General features: G+C 48.7%; 1 protein-coding gene across 2 annotated transcripts in view; it reads right to left on the minus strand.

Moving 5' to 3' along the window:
* Positions 1-5,436: 5,436 nt before the first annotated feature.
* LOC111529929 (free fatty acid receptor 3) overlaps positions 5,437-6,051 on the minus strand; it is a 3,641-nt gene continuing 3,026 nt past the window's right edge. For both annotated transcript variants that reach the window (XM_023196952.2, XM_026448761.1), the window contains one exon: positions 5,437-5,536. The gene's annotated coding sequence lies outside the window, so the exon portion shown is untranslated. The remainder of the gene's footprint in view (positions 5,537-6,051) is intronic.

The following is a 6,051-nucleotide window of genomic DNA, read 5'->3' on the forward strand; positions in this document are numbered from 1 at the left end:
GATGCCTGGCAGTGTTCCTGTAAGTCATTGGATTGTTCACCAAAGGACTCACAAACAAGGAGTTATTTTTATGGAGGTTTTAAGAGAGCATTCTAGACTGTTAAAAAAAAAAAAAAAAGATGAGAGTAATGCTCTAAGCATAGAGAACCACTGGAGATTATCAAGGTTAGGCTTGAGCCCAGGAGTTCGAGACCAGTCTGGGCCACACAGCAAGACCCCATCTCTACAATTTTTTTTTTATTAGCCAGGCATGGTGGCATGCACCTATAGTTCCAGCCAGCTCCTTGGGAGGCTGAGGTGGGAGGATTGCTTGAGCCTGAGAAGTTGAGGCTGCAGTGAGCCATGATCACGTACTGCACTCCAGCCTGGGTGACAGAGCCAGACTCTGTCACAGAAAAAAAAAAAAAAGAAAAGAAAAGAAAGAAAGAAAAAAGAAGGGGGGGGAGGGAAAAGGGAATCATCTAATTGTGTGCATTAATTGTAAGTAGTAAATTAGGCATCCAGGACCACATATCCCCATCTTCACGTGGGCATTGTGTGTGTTCGAGTGACTCCACAGGCATAAGGACTGGGTAGCTCTCCTGTGCCCAAGAACACTGAACAGAGACAAGTACGTTTCCACAGGATAACATTGCTCATGGTCCACATCCTACTCTTTCAGCCCTCTCTTGTTTCCATGACATCCAAGAGCCCATAATAAGTATGAGATTTTTTTTGTTTTTGTTTTTGATTTTTTGAAACAGAGTCTCGCTCTGTTGCCCAGGCTGGAAGGCAGTGGCATGATCTCGGCTCACTGCAACCTCCATCTCCTGGGTTCAGGCAATTCTCCTGCCTCAGCCTCCTGAGTAGCTGGGATTACAGGCGTGTGCCCCCACACCCAGCTCATTTTTGTATTTTTAGTAGAGACAGGGTTTTGCCATGTTGGCCAGGCTGGTCTCGATCTCCTGACCTCAGGTGATCTGCTCAAGTATGGGAATTTTTATTAATAAAAGTGCAGGCTTGCAATTGAGATTGTCAGTCAGATGAACATTTTATCTTAAAAAGATCCCATCTAGCATTTTTTTTTTTTTTGTCTTGGAAAGCTATGTTCATGCAGCCCCAGCCAGTCAGCTCTCGAAAACCTCCTTCTGAATGAGGAAAGTCCAGACATCTTGGTGCTAGAGCTAGTGTCTAGAACAATAAGACATCTCCTGAGTTCAGCCTTAACACATAAGGCAAATGCTAACATCACATAGCTTCTATAAGGCAAATAGGCAGAGTTTAGAAACTCCAGGACGTTAAAATATTTTAACGTGAGAGAAGATGTCAGTGGGTATGTTCTAGTAGAATATAGGCTGATCTACTGTGTTCAGCTGTAAGTTAGAGGGTATCTGGCCAATAGTGAGTCAACATTTACTACAGTGACTTTGGAGGTTGGTGGTCCCACCTCAACAGGGTCAAGGACGCGGGCCCTTTACATCCTGCTGCTCTGCTGTCCTTAGCTTGTTTGTCTTCTTCCTCAAGTTTGTAACCTCATGGCTCCAATATGGCTGCTGTAGCTCCAAGTATCACATTCTTCCATGGAAAGTTCCAGATCAGAAGTGGGAGAGCAGCTCCTTACGCATCTATTTTTTTTTTTTTTTTTTTTTTTTGAGACGGAGTCTGGCTCTGTCGCCCAGGCTGGAGTGCAGTGGCACGATCTCAGCTCACTGCAAGCTCCGCCTCCCGGGTTTACGCCACTCTCCTACCTCAGCCTCCTGAGTAGCTGGGATTACAGGCGCCCACCACCACGCCCAGCTAATTTTTGTATTTTTAGTAGAGACAGGGTTTCATCATGTTGGCCAGGATGGTCTCGATCTCCTGACCTCGTGATCCACCCGCCTCGGCCTCCCAAAGTGCTGGGATTACAGGCGTGAGCCACCGTGCCTGGCCCACGTCTACTTTTTTTTATGAGATAGAGGAAAATCTTTCCCAGAGGCCCTCAGCAGACTTCTTTCTTTGTGTTGGCTGGAACCGGGTCACACTTCCATCTTGAGACCAATCACCAGTAAAGGGGGTCGAGAGCGTCATGATTAGTGACAATCGCGATTTGACCCCTGAGACTGGGGAATCTGCAGCAGGGGATGATTGATTGGGTTATCTCACTGTACTCTTCTTTTAATTTTAATTTTTTTTTGAGAAAGGGTCTCACTTTATCACTCAGGCTGGAGTGCAGTGACCTGATCATGGCTCACTGCAGCCTCAACCTCCCAAGGTTCAGGTGATCCTCCTACCTCAGCTGAGACTACAGGTATGTGCCACCACACCCAGCTAATTTTTGTATTTTTAGTAGAGACAGGGTTTAGCCATGTTGCCCAAGCTGGTCTGGAACTCCTGGGCTCAAGTTATCTACCTGCCTCAGACTCCCAAAATGCTGGCATTACAGGCATGAGCCACCACATCCAGCCACTATATTCTTCTAAATCCACTGAAAGCACCCTCTCCTTAAAAAATATTTCTGTATCCCATTTCCTCTTTTGCAACATTTTCTCTCTGCTAGTTCCACCCTGGCTCCCATGGGAAGTGAGCTTTGCACTTCCCCACTTCTACCAGTGTTGATCAGCTTTCTTGTTTTTATGGAGACAGAGTTTCTCTCTTGTTGCCCAGGCTGGAGTGAAGTGCTGCAATCTCAGCTCACTGTAACCTTGCAACCTCGCAACCTCAGCTTCCCAGGTTCAAGCAATTCTCCTGCCTCAGCCTCCCGAGTAGCTGGGATTATAGGCACATGCCACCATGCCCGGCTAATTTTTGTATTTTTAGTAGAGACGGGGTTTCACCATGTTAGCCAGGCAGGTCTCGAACTCCTGACCTCAGGTGATCTGCCCGCCTCAGCCTTCCAAAGTGCTGGGATTACAGGCGTGAGCCACCACACCCAGTCATGTTGATCAGCTTTCATTCCTTCTATCCCATCTTTTCTCTGGAATGTGATCCCAGCATCCTTTTCCCAGAACACAGGCTGCTGCTTTGATAGTTTGACTTGCCTCCATATGAATGGCTTTTCAGAACTGGCCTCAGAGGAAAGTCAGAAGGCTTCCCACAGATGTTAACGAAGTTTTGGGAACCGCAACCATCAGTATCTCTTGGGGACTTTTTACTGTTGTTTTCTAAACCAGAAGAGTCATGTCCTCAGAGAGGAAGGTCAAAAGTTGAGCACCTTCTCACACTGTAACCCCACAATAAAAACCTCTGTCTCCCACTTGCAATTCCCGGAAACAGTGGCCTTACTTTTCTTCCAGGTGTCTTTCAGCTTTTATTGATGCTCTGCTTCCTTTTTTTGGAAGAGTCCTGCAACTAATTTTGTAGACTCCCAGGCTTCTTGCTCTCCCTGTTTGGTCTTTGCCTCCCTTCTGATGTAGGGCAGATGAGCCCTAAATTGGGGCTTAGTCTGGGAAGTTTCTTGGCTTTGCCCAGGAAATTATTTATTTATTTATTTAATTTTTAAATTTTTATTTTATTTTTTTGAGGTGGTGTGTCACTCTGCCACCCAGACTGGAGTGCAGTGGTGTAATTTTGGCTCACTACAACCTCTGCCTCCTGGGTTCAAGCAATTCTCCTGCTTCAGCCTCCTGAGTAGCTGGGATTACAGGTGTGGGCCACCACACCTGGCTAAATTTTGTATTTTTTGGTAGATACTGGGTTTCACCATGTTGCCCAGGCTGGTCTCGAACTCCTGATCACAAATGCTCTGCCTGCCTCAGCCTCCTAAAGTGCTGGGATTATAGGTGTGAGCCACTGCACCCAGCTCACCCAGGAAAGAATTTAAAGGCTACCCAGCGGTAGAAGAAAATGGCTTTATTGAAGCGGTGGTGTTATAGTTCCGGCAGTGCGACAGCTCCATGATCGCCCTTGCAGAGCAGGGCTACCCCATAGCGATATGCTAAGAGTAACAACTTAGGGCAGTTTTGCATTCATATTTATATCTATTTTTAATTACATGCAGATTAAGGGGTGGTTAATGCCCAAATTTTAGAAAAAGGGTGGTAATTACCAGGTGTTACCATGACAATGGTAAACTGTCAGGGGACACTGGTGGACATGCCCTGTAGGAAGCCGCTTAAGCCCCGTCCCTGTTTCCCTGTTTTAGTTAGTCCTCAATTTGGTCCAGTGTCTGAGCCCCATCTCCAAAGTCAAGTCCAGCCTCCTACCTCCCTTCCACCTCCCCCAGCCCTGACCCAGGCTGGAGTGCAATGTTGTGATTTCGGCTCACCGCAACCTCTGCTCCTGGCCTCAAGTCATTGTCCTGCCTCAACCTCCTGAGTAGCTGGCATTACAGGTGTGCACTGCCACTGCGGCTAGTTTTTGTATTTTTAGTAGAGACGAAGTTTCACCACGTTGGCCAGGCTGGTCTCGAACTCCTGACCTCAAGTGATTTGCCTGCCTCAGCATCCCAAAGTGCTGGGATTAAAGGCGTGAGCTACCGCACCCAGCTGGTTTCTGTCTTTCTAAAGGGCCACAACATGTAAACAGACAGTGTGTTGGTTGCACTGAAATTGCATAAGCAGGTGGAGGAATGTGCTGTGTAGGAAAGATGTATGTCCAAAAAGGCTCCTGAAGGGGACAAGGATGTAAAATGTTGAAGAGATCCTGCATTAGCTAAGATTGAGGAGCTTCGGGTGCCCATGTGGGTCACCTGCCCAATCATTGACTCCAATTATCATCATCTATATTTTTCAAGAAGGCTTCTTTACTGGGGAGAGGATGCACCCACACAGATAGTCACTGCGCTTTGCATTTAGTTCTGTTTCTTATCATGGCCTGTTTACATTTGTCCTGCTCAGACAGCCTTATTCTGACTGGGCCAGGTGACCACAGGTGACACAAAGCTGGAGAACAGCAGGGTGGCTTAGGGCATGGGTGTCAGAGTCAACTGACTCCAGCTTCCCATCCCACTTCAATCGCCCACCAGCTACAGGATCTCAGATAGGAGATGTCGCCTCTCTCGCCCACTCCCTCTTCTGAAACTGGGGATAATGCTGGGACCTACCACAGGGCTATTGAGAGATAGAAGGAGATGATGTGTCAGGCTAAGTCCTTTAGACAGGGCAGCTGTTATTTTCATCCCTGCAAGCCAGATCCTCTCCCAGCATCCAGGCATCCGGTGTTTGGCCCTTTTCCCCTGGAGTCTGGTGTTTTCTCCTTCCATCCACCAGTCCCACCCGGCCCAAGCACACCACCAGAACAAAACCGGAGAGAAGGGAACACTGCTCTCTTTTGCTTGCTTCCACATTTATTTGGGTAATTTTTCTTCTGTCATTGTTCATAAATGTCTCTCATGATCCGAATTTATTGAGCGATTGGAACTTTCTGGAAAAGGCACTGTGGGAGCAGAATGCGGCCTCATTCTTGGAGCCCTGTCTTCCCCACTCCTGACTCGCTGGTTGGGAGCAGCCCTGAGGATAGGATTCTCCCCTCTTCTGCCCCTGCCACTCACTGGGCAGCCCCCTCAGACCCTGGGCACTGCTCTTAGCTCCTCTGCCACCCTCAAAAAAGCACAAGAGCTGCCTGCTGCTACAAGAACCTCATTGTTCTCCAGAGCAGCCTCTCACCCTGACCCCTTCCCAGAGGCCAATCCATGGTGTGTGGGTGGATGGGGATGGAGGTGAGATAGAGAGCTGGGCTTTAGTGCGCACACCCTTAGGAAGGCTAGATGTCTATTCTGCCCCCAAGCCCCATCAGGCCCCAGCTCGCCACTCCAAATCCCTCCTGGCATGAGCAAGGAAGTGCCCTAAGGATGACACACCAGCTACACCCTCCTGCCCCGGAGGACCTAGCTTTCAGCATAGGCCACCTGGCCACCAGTTCCACAGCCCTGCTATAGTCCACTACTCTTCCTTTCTTCTGTGAGGTCCTCCTCGTGCCACTCCCCTCCCTTCTGCTCCTTCAGCTCCACGCTGCCCTCCTGCTGCCACTGGCCCCAGAGCCCACACAGCCTCCTCAGCAGCCCGTGAAGGTTGGCTTGGAACCCGGAGGAGTAGACAAGGGGGTCGACATAGGAGTTCAGGGTGCTGAGAAGCATCACGTAGGTCCTCCACA

This window comes from Piliocolobus tephrosceles, chromosome 21 (assembly GCF_002776525.5).
Source record: "Piliocolobus tephrosceles isolate RC106 chromosome 21, ASM277652v3, whole genome shotgun sequence".
Lineage (NCBI taxonomy): Eukaryota > Metazoa > Chordata > Mammalia > Primates > Cercopithecidae > Piliocolobus > Piliocolobus tephrosceles.